We start from the raw sequence: 20,176 nt of genomic DNA, 5'->3' as shown, positions 1-20,176 counted from the left end.
TGTAAATGACATTCTCTACATTATGCAGACAAGTTCAGGAAAATCGGATTACAATGTACTGTTCTTATAAAGTGAGTTAAAAAAAATATTATCTACACCTTGCCCATTAAGAAAGACACCGCAAAGCGCTTTTGCGAAGAATCCTGGTCTCTCAAATTTTCAAAGGGCAAATTAGATGTTTTACAGGTTGAATAATTTTATTTTTCTAAAATCTCTCCTATGGCATTTCTAGTATCACCCTATGAAGAAACTGGAGGCCTGGCCTTCTACGGATTAGTCTTAAAAGTTATGCACTGGTTTTGAAAACATTTTAGTCAGAGGATTTTTTCCAATTTTCTGTCTCTAGGACACTTGATCTGTTTATAAATAAATATATATATATATATATATATATATATATATATATATATATATATATATATATATATATATATATATATACCTACCTAATGTTTTTATCGATGTTTTATAGCAGACATCAATAAAAGGACATACGAAACATGTTCAAGTTTAAGCAAAAGCAAGTGGGTCCTAATTGGAGTGTGAAATAACCGACTTCTACTCGATTACATAGTGTTAGTTGATGATGTTAAATCAGTGTTACCTGCACTTACACCTGGCACAAGTGCAATCGATGAGTCACTTCCATGCAGTGCATGGATGTAAAGATTCATCTGTTGCCACAAACCACATATGGGAACGCTGTTATATAGTACCACAGCAAAATGTTTGACTTCTTAATATCAACATTATTACCTAAGATACTATATTGAAATACACGAGAACGCACGAGAGAGAGAGAGAGAGAGAGAGAGAGAGACTTTAGCAATGAATTATTATTATTATTATTATTATTATTATTATTATTATTATTATTATTATTATTATTATTATTAATTAGAAGATGAACCCTATTCTTATAGAACAAGCCTACAAAGACCATTGACTTGAAATTCAAACTTCCAAAGAATATTGTGTTCATTAGAGAGAAGTAACACTGTACGTTTTAAATAATAAACAGTGGGAAGTCGCAGCCAGCTTCAAAAAGGGTATACGGTGTGAAGCTCGCAAGCTCATCATAAAAGAGCTGCTGAAAACCAGAAAGATAAAATCCTGCGGTGTCACCTCTTTTAAAGGGAAATGGTGTATATATATAGCTGAAATATATATATATATATATATATATATATATATATATATATATATATATATATATACATAAATATATATATATATATATATATATATATATATATATATATATATATATATATATATATATATATATATATATATATATATATATATATATATATATATATATATATATTGTTAAGAATATTCCCCCTTATGCCACGTCTTTTGCACTAAATTTAAAGTAAAAGGACTAAGTAATTAAATAAGGCAAATTTAGTATGATTCACTGTGAGAAATTCGCCCCTAAAACCTCTCCCCACTGCCTTTTTGGGGGCAAAACCCCTTGAAATCCCTTTCTTGTCCAACGTGCTGTTGGAAATCTCTTAATTCCAGGTGCGGACCCCTGCCAAGAGCTAACTGCCGCCCGAGGTATGCCAGCTGGTGGGCGGACCACGTGTGTTCCGCCATTTTGAATTTGAAATCATGCGGCCCGCAGAGTGATCACAACGCCATCTAGGAAGAAAAGCTGTAACTTCTGAGGCTATAAAAGAGTCCTGTATGAGACGCCCTCCACTAGCTACCTGTGCCTACAACTCAATTCTTCTTTTTTCCATCTGTTGGCCTCTCCCACTAGCCAACACTCACTGCTATCATACTTTTATCCTCATCTGATGGGTACCTTAGGGTTCAAAGAGGTTGCAACCTTGCCTGTTAAATCTTTTCATTTCAAAATTTGCCCCCACCAAAATCACTTTCATGCATCATAATAAAGTTTTCATCCAACCTACCCACCTCACAGACTCATCATCAAAATAGAGTTATGGGCTGCTCTAGGAGCAAGAGCCTGTGCTGGCACAAGGCCAGCTAAATCTAAAACAACAACAACAACGACGCCCTCCCTCAGAATTGTCGGCAGCGCCACGGACTCCAGAGCTCCGTCCCTTGCTCTATCTGCTGCCTATTTCAAACACGTGGCTGGCAGTAAAAAAGTAACTTTTGATGTGAATTAATTTGCTTCTTTGCTGGCCCTCATGAGAAGAAACTTCAGCTCCTAAGAAGGTAAAGTACCAGGATTTAAGGTTTTCGTCAGCCACATTCCCCTATTTTCTCTGTCTATGTTCCTTTCCTTTTCATAGTGCGAAATAATTACAGTGAGACCTGTATTGCTTTATACTTTGTGCTGTCTAAATTGTAAAGCAGTTACGAGAAGAGTAACGTAAACGTTTGATGTACGAGTCACGGAAATTGAGTTCAGTTTAGGCATCTTCTATGCGATTCCTCGATTCCTTCATTACAGTGCTAGAGCCGGTTAACTAACCGTAAGTGTTTTGATTACAGACTAGAAGATTTCACTGTGGACTTGTGGATCATCTGTGTGCTTAGCAGCCCTCCTTACTTTATTTCAACAACTTTGAAGAGGCAACCCGTTTGTATTTCCTCCTGGAACTTCCTGTCATTTGCTTCATCTCATTTCTCCAGAATTACGGTACCATTCTTCTGATGTGTTTCTTTTGTAAATATAATGAATTAAGTTGAACCCCAGAGTTTATCTAATCACTTTTCCCTTGAAGCAGCCCTTCAGGTGTATTTTGTTGTTTGTAATTTTAGCTGTCCCCAAGGCCAGACTCCAGATTTTTGTGGTAATTAAGGTAAGTATGCCCCACTGATCTAGCAAGACCCCAGCTTTAAAATTACAACAATATATATATATATATATATATATATATATATATATATATATATATATATATATATATATATATATATATATATATATATATATATATATATATATATATATATATATATATATATGTATATATATATATATATATATATATATATATATATATATATATATGTGTGTGTGTGTGTGTGTGTGTGTGGAACTAAATAAGAGGAATTATGCAAAAATATTTATTTCGTTGTACACGTAAAAACCTGATGGTTGTTTTCCACCTCTCTATTGAACTCTAGTCACAAATTAATTTAGGGAAACAAACGTAAATGGTTTCGATACATTCATCCAAAATTGAAACAGTTAATGAAGGCACCGAAAAATATATATGTATACATACATATATATACGCAATGCTCGATTCAAAATTATATTCTATCCTGCAAACATAAAACAGAAAGGAATATACACAAAACTACAGGACACGATTGGTCCCTCACGTATTTGTCCAACAATGACTATTCAACGTAATTTTACAATAAAAAAAAGTCACATATTAATATCCGTTGAAATATGGAGTGAACTGCTCGAAATTATTTCCATGAAAAGGCAAACAATTTTCTCTGTCAATAAAAATGATTACTTGATGCCTCTTTTTCACTTTACAAGATTCAATATAGATGGCAACACCTGAATATTTACTTAATGATACGCAAGCATAAGAACCCGCATTCTAAAGCTTGGCAAAAAATTATGTCCTTCCTGATCAAATTCTTTTTCAAAATGAAATCATTTAAGCAGGAAAACCATAACATCTTTAGTTATCACGTTCCGTAGGAATAAATTAGTCGCCCATTCAATCATGCAATAATATAATTTAGAGAAGAATAACATAAAATTCCCCGAAAACCTGTATGTGGAAATTATAATACATACACAAACCACGTCAAGCGTCCTATTATGTTTGAAATGATACCCATGTGAGTATACCTGCTGTTTATGCGTGTAAAATAGATACAATATTAAACAGCGTATAATGCGGTATGAAACTGTCAGCCACGGCCCATGAAACTCTCAGCCACAGCCCATGAAACTCTCAGCCACGGCCCATGAAACTCTCAGCCACGGCCCGGTGGTAGCCTTTGTTGTTGGCACCTATAGCGGTGCCAGACGCTAGAGCATGGCTAAATTTAGCCTTAAATAAAATAAAAACTACTGAGGATAGACGGCTGCGATTTGGTATTTTTGATGATTGCAGGGTGGATGATCAACATACCAATTTGCAGCCCTCTAGCCTCAGTAGTTTTTAAGATCTGAGAGCGGACAGAAAAAGTGCGGACGGACAGAGAAATAGCCATCTCAATAGTTTTTTTTTACAGAAAACTAAAAACTACTCGATTTTGTTGAAAAACTAAACACGAACAAATTCAGTTGGAAGCATAGCAATTTCCTAGACAAGAAACAACAATCATAATCTTATACTAGGCGGCCCCACACAGAAATCCTACGAGCATATAGGTTGTCCATATCCACAATTAAATTATAAAAAATAAAAAAAATTAGTATTCATAAAAAAAAGTAATACTTCTTCAGTGTTTCTTTTTTTACTAGCATCTTTCTTATTAACTCAGATATGAAAATACAGAGATCCTTTTGGGGAATGCAACCACAACGAAGGGCCTGAGCCAAAGTCTCAGTGACAAGTTGCATTAAAGTAAAGTTTGTTCGCCTGTGAAAGGTTCAGTGATTCAGTAGCTTCATTTCTGTAATGACTTCATCGATAAAGTAAAAAAAGGTAACATTAATTTCGAAAAAGGAAAGTTGATGGAACGCATAATTTCTTGAACATTTCTGTGACAACATGCAAAAGAAGGCCTTCCTCAAGACACTTTCCAAATTTGTGAAACCAGTTGTACCAAGTCACTTGTGTATTAAAAACACAAAATGTATCCTTGGAAAACCATCAGTTCTGTTATAAGAATTCCAACTCTATCTTGAGAAAAATTATTCTGCAAAAGAGCATGAAATATAGGCGAAAATTAAAAATATACAGGAAAACGAAAATAAAAACATTTGTAAAACAAATCAAAACTTATCACAAAATATATTGCATCGGGAAAACGTCCCAGAATTTCACATTGTGTAATGAAAAGTTTATATATGAAATTTCTAAAAGATATTTATTTCAATTTGATGAACAATTTAGCTTAAAAATATATACATAACATAGAACAGAAATTCTATAAATAATAAAATCTTTTACTTTTATATCGACGTCACAAAAGTAAAGAGCTTTCTTAAAAGTTTGTGTGAAATGCTATTCATATCTTCCTCTAATAAAATGAAAAGTCACAGAAAGGTTGACGTCATAGGCTACTGGTTCATTTCCGACAGGATAACTCTTTATTTCCTACAAACAGAACAGCTAATTTCCATGTGCAGGTTGTCTGGTATTTACAGGTTTCTTCAAAGTGCAAACATACTCAAACTTTCCCCTATCTTACAGCCGTAAGCTTTCTATAACACCTTTTTCTAAACGTTCAAAAAATTTTTTTTATTTGTCAAAATCAGAAACAAAAATTCCAGTGGATACCTTAACTTTGAAATAAAAGTCACAGAAAAACAGAAAACATCTAAATTTTTTATGAATATTAGTGGCTGACGACGTAGGAACTTTTAACTGAGCATATGTGCTCAAAACATATATTACGTAATATAAAAACTGAATCAAGTGTGTATTTTTTCATGGCTATTTCTTATACAAATAAAGTAGGCAACCAATTATAATGACACAAACATTTATATTAAAAGAAATGAGTTTCTAGATTTTCCTGGGGGTGTTTTTTTTATATCTAGGTTGGATAGTTAATAATTCTTTCTAGTGCCTATCAACGGGGAAGAAAAAAAACAAGGAGATCATATCTACAACCCTACACTAAGTAACACCACGACAACAATGCTAAATGCGCACGCACAGATAACCAAATATGCAAAAGAACGCAGTGGGTGCACGGTATGAAAACTAATTAATTTTCAAAACTGTAAGAGGAAGGAACCCAGAAAACTGACTTCCTACTAAATGTCGAAAAGGCTGAATGTATACTAAAACGGTCAGTGGTATTAAAAATGTAAAAGTGAAGTGTGTTGAAGAGTGCGACTTTCAAAGGACGCCATTATCTCTTGGAAGAAAAATGTCACCTAAGACCATCAAATCGGCTTAATTTTCCAACGAGAAAAAAGTGGTAAATTTCAAAAAGTTTTCCAATTAACACTTCCACAACCAGGAACCCAGCGAAAATAATGAATTATAGCAAAGGCCGGTAAAGATATAAGAGCGTGAAAATGAAAAAGCCGTTTCAACTTGCCCCCAGATATGCTTTATTTAGTGTACGTTAGCTACAACGAAGTCTTTTATTTATTCATCTTGTGACCTAAGATGAAAACCACAGGTTAAAGGTCACTCTCATCCCCGTTATAAATTTTTTTTTTTTTTTGTGAAAATAACGTTTCACATATATTCAAACAACAATTAAACAAATGCACATAATACACATACGCACTTTATCACAAAAGTTGTGAAGAACAGATATAATCGGGTATTACAAATCCAAATGAAAGGTACAATTTAACTTAGAAACAACTGCAGACAATGAGAAAATATATAAAAACCTGGGTCTGTGCTGACTCAAAATATGAGGAATGTTGTAGAACAGTGGTTCTTAAACTTTTTTGCCTTGCGCTTCCCTCTCCATAATGTATAGATCCCACGCCCCCCTATCCCTGCAATTTTTATTTTTGCCAACTATACACTATAAACAATATGTTGTCTATTTGTGTATGTATGTATATATATATATATATATATATATATATATATATATATATATATATATATATATATATATATATATATATATATATATATATATATTAGGAAAAATATTCTTACCTTGACATTCGCTCTCTGCTCGGCTTGCTGGAGTCTTAAGATTTTCCCGCGCTCTCTGCTCGGCGGCGAGCCGAGAAGAGAGCACGAGAAAATCTTATCATAATATCATAACAATAAAAGACAATTCATAAACAAGAATTGAAATGAAAATTGACATATACCGTATTTTGAATTTTTGGCATGTTTTGAGATAATAATTATAAAACATATGGAAGCAGCGATAATGCTTTTGGCAATTTTGTAATTAACATCACAAGTTAAAAAAACAATAGGCACCATCTGGCAACACTGCCTGCGTCCCCTTTGGAAGCTTCTGGCGCCCCCTAGGGGGGTGCGCCTCACAGTTTAAGAATCACTGCTTTAGAATAATTGGTCAGTATTTATTATAAATGATTAAACTGTTAATAGCATGATGTCACCTATAAACGCTAGCAATTTTACTTAAATATTGTATTTATGTCTATGGTAATATGCCAATGAGTTTATCCAGATATGCTTTCGGATCGAATCCCCGCATGATATATTTACAAAATGATGATAACTGACAATACCTTTTTCAATCAACAGTTCCATAGAGCTATATGACGGTAATTTACAATTTTACATTCGAATTCCTATTACAGGATATGCATACCGACATTTTTGGTCTGTAAATTAGAATATATATATATATATATATATATATATATATATATATATATATATATATATATATATATATATATATATATATATATATATATATATATATATATATATATATATGTGTGTGTGTGTGTGTGTGTTGTGTTGTGTATGGACGTATGTATACTGAAGTTTATGTATTTCGTAACATTGCAAACCAGGAAGAATTGGAGGCTTCTTTCTCGTTTAGCATATAGCAAATTTGTAACGCAGGAGAACAATAAATCCCAAACAAATAAAAAAAAAACTGGCGCCGTCTGGTTTGATGGGACTCAGAGAGAGAGAGAGAGAGAGAGAGAGAGAGAGAGAGAGAGAGAGAGAGAGAGAGAGAATGAATGATTAAACTGTTAATAGTTGATGTCACCTATAAACGCTAGTTTTACTTAAATATTGTATTTATGTCTATGGTAATATGCCAATGAGTTTATCCAGATATGCTTTCGGATCGAATACATGATATATTTACAAAATGATGATAACTGACAATACCTTTTTCAATCAACAGTTCCATAAGCTAAGAGCAAATTTTACATTCGAATTCCTATTACAGGATATGCATACTTTTTTGGTCTGTTTAGAATACATATATATGTGTATATATATATATATATATATATATATATATATATATATATATATATATATATATATATATATATATATATATGTGTGTGTGTGTGTGTGTGTGTGTGTGTGTGTGTGTTGTGTTGTGTATGAACGTATGTATACTGAAGTTTATGTATTTCGTAACATTGCAAACCAGGAAGAATTGGAGGCTTCTTTCTCGTTTAAAGCAAATTTGTAAAAAACAATAAATCCCAAACAAATAAAAAAAAAACTGGCGTTTTGATGGGACTCAGAGAGAGAGAGAGAGAGAGAGAGAGAGAGAGAGAGAGAGAGAGAGAGAGAGAGAGAGAGAGAGAGAGAGAGAGAAATTGCGTTAAAGAAAGCGTTACGCCAACTCAAATTACAACAGATCTCTCAATATATATATGCTGTATATATTATACATATATATACATATATCAATAAAAAATATATACTTATATAAGTATATATATATATATATATATATATATATATAAATATTAAAGAATCTGTATATTACTTAGGCAAAATAGACCTATCTTCCGAATGGTTACGTAAAGTTAGACAATTTTGTTTTTTAAAATAAAGTACGAATTCTAGAAGCCAGAGTCATCAAAACTTTGTAAATACAATGGTTTGAACTTCCCTTGCTCCTAAAATTTTTTATCCATTCGGTACAAAAACCCTGATAATCAAAAACAGATATGTAAATAGACATCCAATCATTTATCTTAAACAAGATCTGATAGACATAAAATCACACCAGCTTTTCATATTTCAACCAAAGCCATTAATTAACGTATAGACAGGCTCAGATTACATATTGCCTTCTGCATAAAGGTTTAAAATGACAAATGACAATACGTCAATCAATAACAACAATGGAAACAAAGGGAATAGGCCACAAGTTCAAGAAAATGGAATAGAAGAAATGAAGAAAGGCAAAGTACCATTTAAGAGAAATTTAATTTTTTCTCGCATCATTTTCATGCAGAGAGAGAGAGAGAGAGAGAGAGAGAGAGAGAGAGAGAGAGAGAGAGAGAGAGAGAGAGATTAAGTCGAACCACAAGTTTACTGACCTTACCTGATAGCCAATCAGAAAAGTGTTTTATATCAGGCCACTTAAGTGTTTACCTTCTTAACAAATGAGTCCTCGCTGACGACGCGACCTACAGTAAATGCACGAAACATCCTTTAAAAATCAGAAGGAAAGGACCACCTAGAAAAGGGTTAGAAAGATTGCAAGAAAGAGATATTTAAAAGGAAATGCCTCAAACTACAGGAAGCGCTAGATTTATCGTGGTGTTTGTTGTGGAACTCGCAGAGACGCTGATAAGTCTTCTGTGCGGCTGTACTAAACACCAAATATGAGTTTTCCGTATAAAGGGATAATCAAAGATTAACAGCTGAGTATGAAAAAGGGAATGACTTATGTTGGAAAATATCATTCACATTTGTATGACTATGTATAATCACATTTCGGAAAACAGAAATGGAACCACAAAAATTAACTACAGATAATATAATTCAAACCAAGGAAAGAAGAGGAACTTCTCGTTAATCACAGCCTGATCTGAAAACAGAACAACCAGTAATCTTATTACCATCAGCGAAATTTAATACATCTTTCCCCGGCTCAGACATTCATTTACATCTTCGGACTTTTTCCAGCACTAAGGCAGGCCGTAATGACAATAAAGCTTTATCTTTAAAATTTTAGTTGTTGCATTAGAAGTTACTAAGCTGGGTCGTCTGTCATCCAGTGCAATGCCCCCAAACTTGTGCGTGAGATAAATAAAGGGAAGAACAGACATTAAGAGCAACTGGTTCGGTGTAATGATAACGTGAAAGGTGAAGACTGGGAAAATAATTGTACAAAATTATCTGGGATCACAGAGGTACAGCAACAACTGTATTTATAACAAAGCCGGCACAATAGTTTTCTTTTCAGAAAACTAAAAGTCAAAATTTTAAATCGGGTAACTGAAAAGATATTTTAGACATTGCAACCATTATCGAGGGCTATTGCAAAATGGCTCGGAAAAACTGTGAAAAACAAGGTACCACTTTTACATCTTATGTCTGTGATGAAGAACTTGACCAGCCAACTTTTGTCAATTGATTTTCCTCGAGGAGGGACGATTGGGCGTAATCACGGTCTCGGTATGGAAACTCTCATGTCTGAAGTAGTTTGGGTCCTTCAAATGGCTAAACTTTGGGATAATCTCATTAATAAATGTCCAGTGACAATCAAAATGGGTGATTTAATTAGTCGACAGAGAGAGAGAGAGAGAGAGAGAGAGAGAGAGAGAGAGAGAGAGAAATTATTCGACTTCAAAATAATGACCAAATCAAATAAATATATATGTGGTTAGCTAAATTAAATGGGTATATGAAATTTAATCACCAGTCTGAGAAACAGACTCGCTAATCAAGTCCCAGTTGTTAAAAGCGTCAATAACGGGAAAGAACAATGATGATGTAATAATTGAAAAACGGAACCATTAAGCGGAGGGGAAAATTTTGCCTGGAATAAAAAAAAGAGGAAGGTTACTCGGGGGTGGGGAAAAATATTAAATTTTCAGGCAAGAAACAAAATGAGGAAACGATCCGACTGAGCAGTAAAATGTGAATAAGAAGGAATTCGCCTTATGGAAAAGTGAATTCGAACCTCAAACGAATCACTAAAAGGAGGAGGGGAAGGAGGAGGAGACGGGGGGATATATAAAACTCTTGCACCGGGAGGAGGGAGGGTGAGGAGGAGAGGAGGTTGATTACTCAAGGAGAAAGGAAGATAGTATTTGGTAAATACATCGAACGATGTCAAACGAAAACAATAACGACACCGTCGGGTCTTTTGCAGTCTTACTTATTCTTTCCCCTTCGCCCATTTACTCCAGACGAGTTCTGGAGATAAATTTATCCCGAGGGAGATGGTGCATTTCGACACACTGATTTTTTTCTAGTTGTCTTATTTTTCTTTTCGTGATTCTATTATAGTACAAAGAAAACTTTTATCGTCTCTTTATGAACTTCCAGTATCTTATGGAATTTTCGCCTTTGCTGAATTAGGATTAAAATTAATTGGGCCTTAGAGTTTTAATGAAATTAATATTTATTACATTATTGTATATGACATGCGCGCATTCATATGGAACATGGTAAAAGGGTCTGTGACTTGAAAACAACCTTCTACAGAATGTAATGACCATTCGCAAATAACAGAGAGAGAGAGAGAGAGAGAGAGAGAGAGAGAGAGAGAGAGAGAGAGAGAGAGAGAGAGAGAGAGAGAGGGGAAATGACTAATAAACAGAGATGACAAACTAAATATGCAAATGCAAAAAAAGTAAGCAGTGTTTACGAGAAAGAAAAGTCTTCAGAAAAATTAAAGCAACATCGCATGTGGTTAGAGTAGCACAATTACATCTCATGGTCTTGGAGCATCCACATCCATAACACAGCCACGATACTCATTTTCACGTTGTAGGAAAAAGAGAAGTCAGGTAATGGGAAGGGCAACATCCTGGAATCTAAACAAAACATAGGAAGCAAATCGGAACAAAACGAGACACATGCACTCTTTAGAGGATAACATGATGTTTGAAATATTTTGCATTTTTTGGATATAATCAACTTTATTTAAAATAACTATAACAATACCTTTATAAGGTTTGGAACATATTAAGTTATTGTTTTTACTCAATTTCTGAAGAGTATTTATATTTGAAGATGATTTGAAAAGGAATCACATTGTGGAACAATTCTGCATAGCACTTCTATACCAATGGATGCTGCTGACATGCACACAGGAAAAAATATCCTTGCATATCCCTACCTACCTTAATTCTTCCCATAAGAATACTAACTATCAAGGAACATGTGATAGATGCAGGGTACATATAGCCTATGGGCCTAAATAAATTTTTTTTTTAACACCTCATTTTGCTCTTTAGAACACACACAGTAACCGATAATTTCTCACTAATTTTGTAATTTTTAAAAAGAGGGGATGTATTATTTCTTTTTTCCACACTCCCCTTTCACCATTCTTTGTAAGTACAATTTATTCTGAATTACTTCTATCACATGGAGCTTTACTTTTACTTTCAGCCATCAATTATTCTCCGTAAACAACAAGAATTCTGTACACATATTTCAGAATTATCCTCCTTCTCGGAGGATAACTTAATATGCTCATTTAATCCCAATTCAGCGAAATATAACACAGATGATCTTTGGTTACGTAACTCCCAACGAAAGTTGTACCTGGGAGCATAAGAATGAACTAGAACTTGTATTACATATTATCATGAGCTGGACTTACTCCTATGAATCACACTATAATACATAAGCCATTTTACGGGACGTGAAGGTTACCTTATTAATATACAACTACCCTTTACCCAATCAATCCCTCAGTTGAACATCTCTCGGGCTTTGTTTTCCTTTCACTGATAAACACAGAAAGCCTTTCGAAGAAATCAGTGGGGCATGAAGGAAGGCTCTTTACATATAGTGACAATGATGCCTCGATGGGCAAAGCTACCTTCGCACATGAAGCTACAGACCATCAGGGTCGAGAGATGCCGGTACTGACTAAGACGCTAAAGGTGAACGGACTTGGTTCTTCAGAGAAATATCCCTTTCATGAAATGCTCTGTGGTATCAAAAGACATACACAAGTCATAACCAAAGAATCTGGGTTCCCTTTCCCCGTAACGTGAAACCCTCTTTCAAGACAGTATCGGAACATTTAGTAGTATGGTAGTACTTTTTTTTATTTTTCTTTACTAATAAAATCAGTATTACAAAACATTCATAACGTGTCCAGTCGTTTTCGTTAGTTCGTGATTTTTAAACATCAAAGATCAAGATTCTCTTTCATGAAATAAGCCACAGTCCACGGTAAAATGTCATTCAAGCCGAATGTTTTCTCTCCTACCGCAGCCTTCCCAAACCCTCTCTCTCTCTCTCTCTCTCTCTCTCTCTCTCTCTCTCTCTCTGCATAATTGTCTAATCAAAACGTAAATTTTCTTCCCTTTGTGACTAAAGTACGGTGCAGATTATTTTCTATTTCTTTCTTAATTTAACGACTCTCCACTTTATTCATTTACCCAGTATCTATTCCCTCTACAACTGGCTGTTTTTAGCCCTTAGTTCACCAAGTCATCAGCCTAATTGTCAGTTAAATTCGTGTGTGGGACTTAGACTCAAACACCTCCAAATCATTCTTACAAAAAACTGACGATAGACGATAGGCCTTTTAGGGGGGAAAGGGCATGTCCTAACTAATGATTGAATTATATTGAGAACTAGAAAATATTCGAATTTCCAGACCTGAGGGTCATTCAAAGAGAGAGAGAGAGAGAGAGAGAATTTATGAAATGTCTCCTAACTTACTACTCCAGCCAACATTGGAGAAACCTTCTGAAACCGGAACGAGCCTCAAGTATCTGTCCCCACAGTTAAGGAAGAACCAACGGCAATGGTTAAAAAAACGTAACGGAATCAAAAACTAAACACTGAAGGGCTTTGTCCATCTATTTTCAATCAAGAAACGCTATTGCAAAGCAAAACTTCATGGAGGTGGCGAGATATTTGCGCCAGACGTTCAAAGCTTCAATAACTGTTCCGTTTCAATAAAAACCAATTTTGACTACGTCCATGTGTTCAGAGATTTAAAACCATATCTACATACAGGCATCAGATGTTATTTTATTGATATTTATTTTTACCAGTCCGTATACAATACTGATATTTTCTGAAATCTACGATTGATCCCTAATACCCCATGAGCCGATTTACAACGACTGACTGATCAGAAACGTTTCTTCATTCTTGTAAGACCCAGTCCGAAACTTCTATGTTGGGAAGTAATGTAAACAGGAAAATATCATAAATAGTTTGGTGGCTTTTTTTTATTCGAAAATATGACAAATTGATAAGAAACCTCTCCGGATGCATCGTAAAATCAATGTTCAATACGACTGGCTTGAGATAAGCTGCTTACGCCTGTCTCAACCTTTTCATGCATGATGAGGATACCCAAGGTCTAACCTCAAGGATAACAGACAGCTGAGGGGAGGGGACGAGAAAAAACCTGAGCTCTGGAATGACTCGAAAGAAGGATATTATTTTACAAAAAGCCTTCCTGTTGAACACACGCAAACACACACAGAATTACACTACATATCTAATAGTGAAAATTAATATGTTAAAAATCTAGCTCCAATTTTGTCACCGAAGACTCACATTTTCCAAAATTGACAAAATGTTGATGAGCATTTCAAAACAAATTGATTGCAATGCTCAACCTGCTCTTTGCTGGATTATATTAAAAGTCCAATGTTTGGGTCTTGTAAATTTGCCATCGTCCCGTATTAGTTCATGGTGAGAAACTTAACTAACCTCGCGAACCAAAAAAGAGCTCCTTCACAATGCCTTTACGGCTAAACCATTTTCTATGCAGTTGTAAAAAAATAAAAAAATATCAAGAAGAGGACATTTTAAAACTGTTGGAGCATTTTTAATAATTCACATTCATCAACATTATTTTTGGTATCTCCTAAAGTAAGCGAGATTATAAGAAGAATCCTCTAAAAAAAATCTGTTATAGTTTCGTGAGGATTTACTTTTCTTCAACCATTCAGCACTGTGATAATTTTAATAAGGTAAAATTATTACAGATGAAGATCTCCTGACACGGATGCAGAAGAACTCAACTCATGGTAAATGCAAATGGAAATGAAAGTAATCCATTCAGTTTTTGCTAATACGTATAAAGGAGAGAAAGGAATAACTAACCTCACCTTTGATAACACAGTCTTGCATAAGACGCTCTTGTATGTTGTTTGGCAGAATGCTTGAGTGGGTGTGTGCAGGCACCTATATGTGAAAATGAAACGAAAATTAGGAAATAATGACCAAAAAACCTTCCATAGACACATGATAAACCACTGCATAGTTAAGTAATGATCCCTAAAGATCGAATAAGAGCAGCTAAAGTACCGCTCCAATCCTTGGACTGGAAGAGCAACTTCCTCGATGCTCAAGGAACTTGGCAGTAGGAGAAAGTGAAAGGGATCTGGCGAGAGGAAAATGATTCTGTTTGCCTCCACATATTCCGTTGTTTTTCAGAATCTAAAAATACCACCTTCAACGCCCACACCCGGAACACTTTTCCGATGAGGGTCCTCGAAAATTTCCTTATTCATTGGTCATGGGTGGACCTAGTCCATTACAGAATAACATAATATCCACTTGAATAAGGAGGAATTTACTCTTCTCTCTCTCTCTCTCTCTCTCTCTCTCTCTCTCTCTCTCTCTCTCTCTATAAGTTTATTAAACTGAGGGTATAAATCTGAATCACTAAGAGTAAATGAATTTACGAAGTGCACGAAATATGAAGCGTGGTCAGACAGAGAACGACAGAGAGGGAGAGAGAAATCTGGTAATGAAATAATGCATGAGCACATATCTACGACAAGATATCAGTAAAGAATATTGCAAGCTTTTCAAACTTTAATCTTGATTGTTTTTAAAAATAAAATAAGAACCAAGCAAAATTACATAACGGTATCTCGGCGATTTAAAAAAATAATTAAATTAAATAAATGGGAAAAAGTTTGGTGATTCCCACATACCTATAAATGTAAGATTAGTTATGACGAGTAACATCAGAAACTATGAATAAACCATTTATAAAGACGATTCACTTTGATATTCACTGAAAGACGAGTTCAGTCGTTAAGGTTGACTTGTTTTCTCTTTCTGGGTCTTCTGAAGCGCTAAGTATGTAAAGCCCCCTCTTCCTTAACTTTTTTCTCTTAAGTCTCTTTATCCCATACAGAATCGCCCTCTACCACTCGTTTACCTTTAAAAGTGTGGGAGCATATACAAATGCATAAAATATGCCATTACTTATTGTCTTCTTTACAAAAGAATAAAGGAGTTATGAAGAACATGACTGTCAAAAGAATAAAGGAGATAATACAAATAAGACTTATTTTACGTGGCTAAGAACAATTGGTTAATTGACATGACTCAGATATAAAGAAAAAGAAACTGAAAAGCAAATGAAGTGAAAAAGAAACACGATTTCAAAATGCATAAGATATTAAAATAAACTAAATGAAAGTTGGAGGAAATTAGAGCAATTATAAATTATCGCCCCTCCCCCTCACAACCTAAAATATTCATGGATATAAACTCGTTAAAAGTTGAAGAAAAAAGAATCACGAATGTAACAAAGAAAATATATGAAAATAAAAAATAAAGCAGCATGGAAAAGCCTGGAGTAATTACGTCTTTCCCCGCAATAAAGATTACAGGGCTGGGAACGTCATGAAAAAAAGAAGAAATGCTTCAAACAGATTGGGCAACGCACTGCAACTAGGAACCTTACTGTAAATCTGGTGGTCCATCTGGCTATATCTCTAGAAATTGTTTTGTAAGTAGTTAAACAAATAGCTGTGAATTCCTCTATAATAATGGATAGTCTCTTTCTATAAATAAAGGTAAACTTCAAGCTTCTCTTTCTCTCACGCAAAAGAAATATTGATGATTAAAATATCTGGGAAAATAACGTGAAAGCGAGTGATACAGGACTGTTGTTAATGAATAAAATAAAAAAGCACATATTTAGTTCTTTAATGGATAATGACCAATGCATGAGAGAGAGAGAGAGAGAGAGAGAGAGAGAGAGAGAGAGAGATGCCAATGAAAAGTAAAGCGTAACAAGTAAAATCTCTTACTATGAAAAGAGTGGAAAAATAGTGTCCCTATTTGTCATAATTTAACGAAGACTTTGTCATGGACATGGAAAATTAGCAAAACTGCGTTACAGGGAATATGCGATTTCAAAGATAATGAACGAGGAAAGTTCGTTGCAACGAAACTACTGACCTCTTTGATCTGATTTGTCAGTGAAATGAGATTAACTTTTCTAGGAGGAATCAAGTCTTACTAATTGCCCGGTGACATTATTAATAAATGAGAGAGAGAGAGAGAGAGAGAGAGAGAGAGAGACGGGGGGGGGTTGGGCGAGGCTGCTGCAATATCAATTAACCTTAATGACCAAAAACGTAGATTCCTTCTCTTTTGTATGTGTTCAGCTGCAGGATAGGACCTTATTCAATTATAATAATGTATTCTTGTTTTTAGTCAATCTCTTTCAACTGAAATATTCATACACTTTTATTTTCTTAGTTATATGTAAGAAAGCATATGTAACTGCGAATAAAATACTATTACGGAACGCTCATTTCTATACTTTTGAGGTTGGTATATCAAAGATATGAGAGAGATATGCGAACTAAATAACACGTCTTGCATAAAACAATTCGATATTAAATGGAAATGTGACAATAAGTGAAAAAAGCAATGGAGAATTTCCAGCAGTCGTGCTATTCCCAAAATAAAACTTACAGAGGTGCGAAATCCATAATGAAAAAACAACAGAACATTTAAAACAAAGTAAACAAAATAGCGTTACTTTAGAAATTTTTTACAAAATCTGGCGGCTCACTTGGCTATCGCTCAAGGATGCTCAACCAGCCTTCATTAACTTTTTTGAGACAGCTATGTAAATAGCTGTGTCTCTCTGTAAAAAGGGATAATCCGTCTCAAAGAAAATAAAAAAAAAGAAAATTTCCAGGCTCTCACGCTGTCATTAAAAAAATATTTATATATCGTCAAAATGTCTGCAAAAAAAAAAAAAATGTTGTAAAGCGTGCTTTTATAAAAGATGATTGTTACGGTGTTGATTCAAACCTCATGACTTCGTTCTCAAGGAGATAATGGAGGAGGAGGAGGAGGAGGAGGAGGAGGAGGAGGAGAGAGAGAGAGAGAGAGAGAGAGAGAGAGAGAGAGAGAGAGAGAGAGAGAGAGAGAGAGAGAATAAAAACGCGCTTAATATTACAGAGAAGGCTACCGTACCTAGAGGGATATATATATATATATATATATATATATATATATATATATATATATATATATATATATATATATATATATATATATATATATATATTATATATATATATATAGTTTGTCCTTTAAACCATGAACATGACAAAAGGCACCTGTAAGCTAAGCTCCTCTCTCTCTCTCTCTCTCTCTCTCTCTCTCTCTCTCTCTCTCGCTGAGAGACTTTTCTAACAGTCGATTATTAAATGTTAAGCGAAGTCTCTTCCCTCTTCGATCCTTCATCAAATTACCTCCTTTTTTTCAAGATAGCCGGAGGCTAATTATTATTCATTACAATTGCCCCTCGAAAAGGCCAATGGCTTACTGTTTATTGTTTGAGAATGTTGTGAGTAGAGTCGGTTTTTCCAACATTAAACATTGATTTTATAGTGTAATTGACACATAGTGACCCTTTACTTGTCGTCGTCTCTGTTTTGAATTTAGGCCACATTAATTATGGTTATTTCTTTTAAAATCATACTGTCGATTTACGGTTATAAAGATAAACAATTCTGAAACCTTGCACTGAGGAAGTGCTCTCTCTCTCTCTCTCTCTCTCTCTCTCTCTCTCTCTCTCTCTCTCTCTCTCTCTCTCTCTCAACTGCAAAGATTGAGTGCATAATATATAAGTGTACTCATACATAATTAGGCATATCCATATACACGGATTTAGGTAACTATTTGGCATCTATAGTTCTTAGCTTCGGATTAATAGTGAAACTGTTAATTCGAAATGGAATCTTCTGAGCTAGTAAGTGAGCCTTGTAAATAATATCCAACCTTATAAGTGTCGAAATGATTAACTGGAATCTACCAACATTATATACTGAATTCCTTTCTGCACACACTGGTATAAATACGCAAACTCTCGCATAGAATTAATAAAGCAACACACGCCCCCTATTTGTATTTTTGCTTTATTTTTAGCTGTAAAACAGTATCATCTGAACCAGTAATGCAGGGTCACATGAACGTATTTGGCACACCAACCAGGCTTTCATAAAAATGGAAACGGCATCGAACAACATCAGTTGAATTTCATATAGTGAACAAAATTTGCCTGAATTGGCAACGAGGACAAAATAACTTCAAATACTGAGGTAGCCGTTGGGAGGGCGGCGATTTGTATCCAGTTTTGACGAAAAGAAGGGAAAGAAGAGTTAGCCACGAGACAATGAGCAAGAAGAGAAAGCGATAAAGTGGCGATGGATGGATCCATAATTTTACGTAAAAGTTCTGTGTTCCGAAAGAAATGCACACTTTATCATGAGTGTATCCATTACGATACGATGGAGAGGAGTAAACGAGAACATAAACAGTGGTGGGAGTCAATGGTACCTAACGGAGTTTTTAAAATAATTAAGAAATGCATACAAGTACAAATACACCATTCTTAAAAAAAAAAAAAACCTAGTGTACATGCGCTGATAACAAACTAAAAATTCTTAACGTTATTGTTAAAAATCCCGAAATGGGTAAACAGAAGACAACCAAATAACACATAATGAGTTTAGATACTGCAATACAAAAATATACTATAACTAAAAAACACTAAATCCTTTTAAACATTTTTACTAAGCTTCAGTGCAACGTAAACTACTGTTAAACCTCTTCAATATGAAATAATACTGCAAAGAGGGCCCTGACTGAAATGAATCAGAATATTATAAATGCGCAAATAAAGTAAAATAAACAAAATAAAATAAACTACAGTAATAAAACTGAGATATGGGAACCAAGACCCACCGGCTACCTCTCCTAATCTGTAAGATTACATAAAGTATAAAACATAACAATAATTTCAAAGACAACATGTTATATTAATAAATAATACTCAAAATATTCAGCTGCTTTAATATTTAATGAGAAGAGCCTTTTCTTGTTCGCCATGCTTGGTCTTACCAGTTTTCCTTTGTTGATTCCTAAGATACACAGTTTCCCAGAAATGTATTCTTGTAGTTTCGAAGTTAATTAAACTTAGATCATAATTAAAGAACTAAAAGGTCTTGGGACGTCGTACGGGAGTCTGTCCTCATGGGAAACGTTTGTAATGAACATAGTTACGCTAAAACTATATTTCCCGTTACAGAGAATGAAGTTTGATGATTACTGAAGTGTGACGATAATTACGGCAGTAGAAATAATAAGAGCACTATTATGCAGAATTAACGTCA

The sequence above is a fragment of the Macrobrachium rosenbergii genome, chromosome 12 (genome assembly GCF_040412425.1).
Source record: "Macrobrachium rosenbergii isolate ZJJX-2024 chromosome 12, ASM4041242v1, whole genome shotgun sequence".
In the NCBI taxonomy this organism is placed as follows: Eukaryota; Metazoa; Arthropoda; class Malacostraca; order Decapoda; family Palaemonidae; genus Macrobrachium; species Macrobrachium rosenbergii.
The sequence above is the reverse complement of the archived record's forward strand: the minus strand, read 5'-3'. Positions refer to the sequence as shown.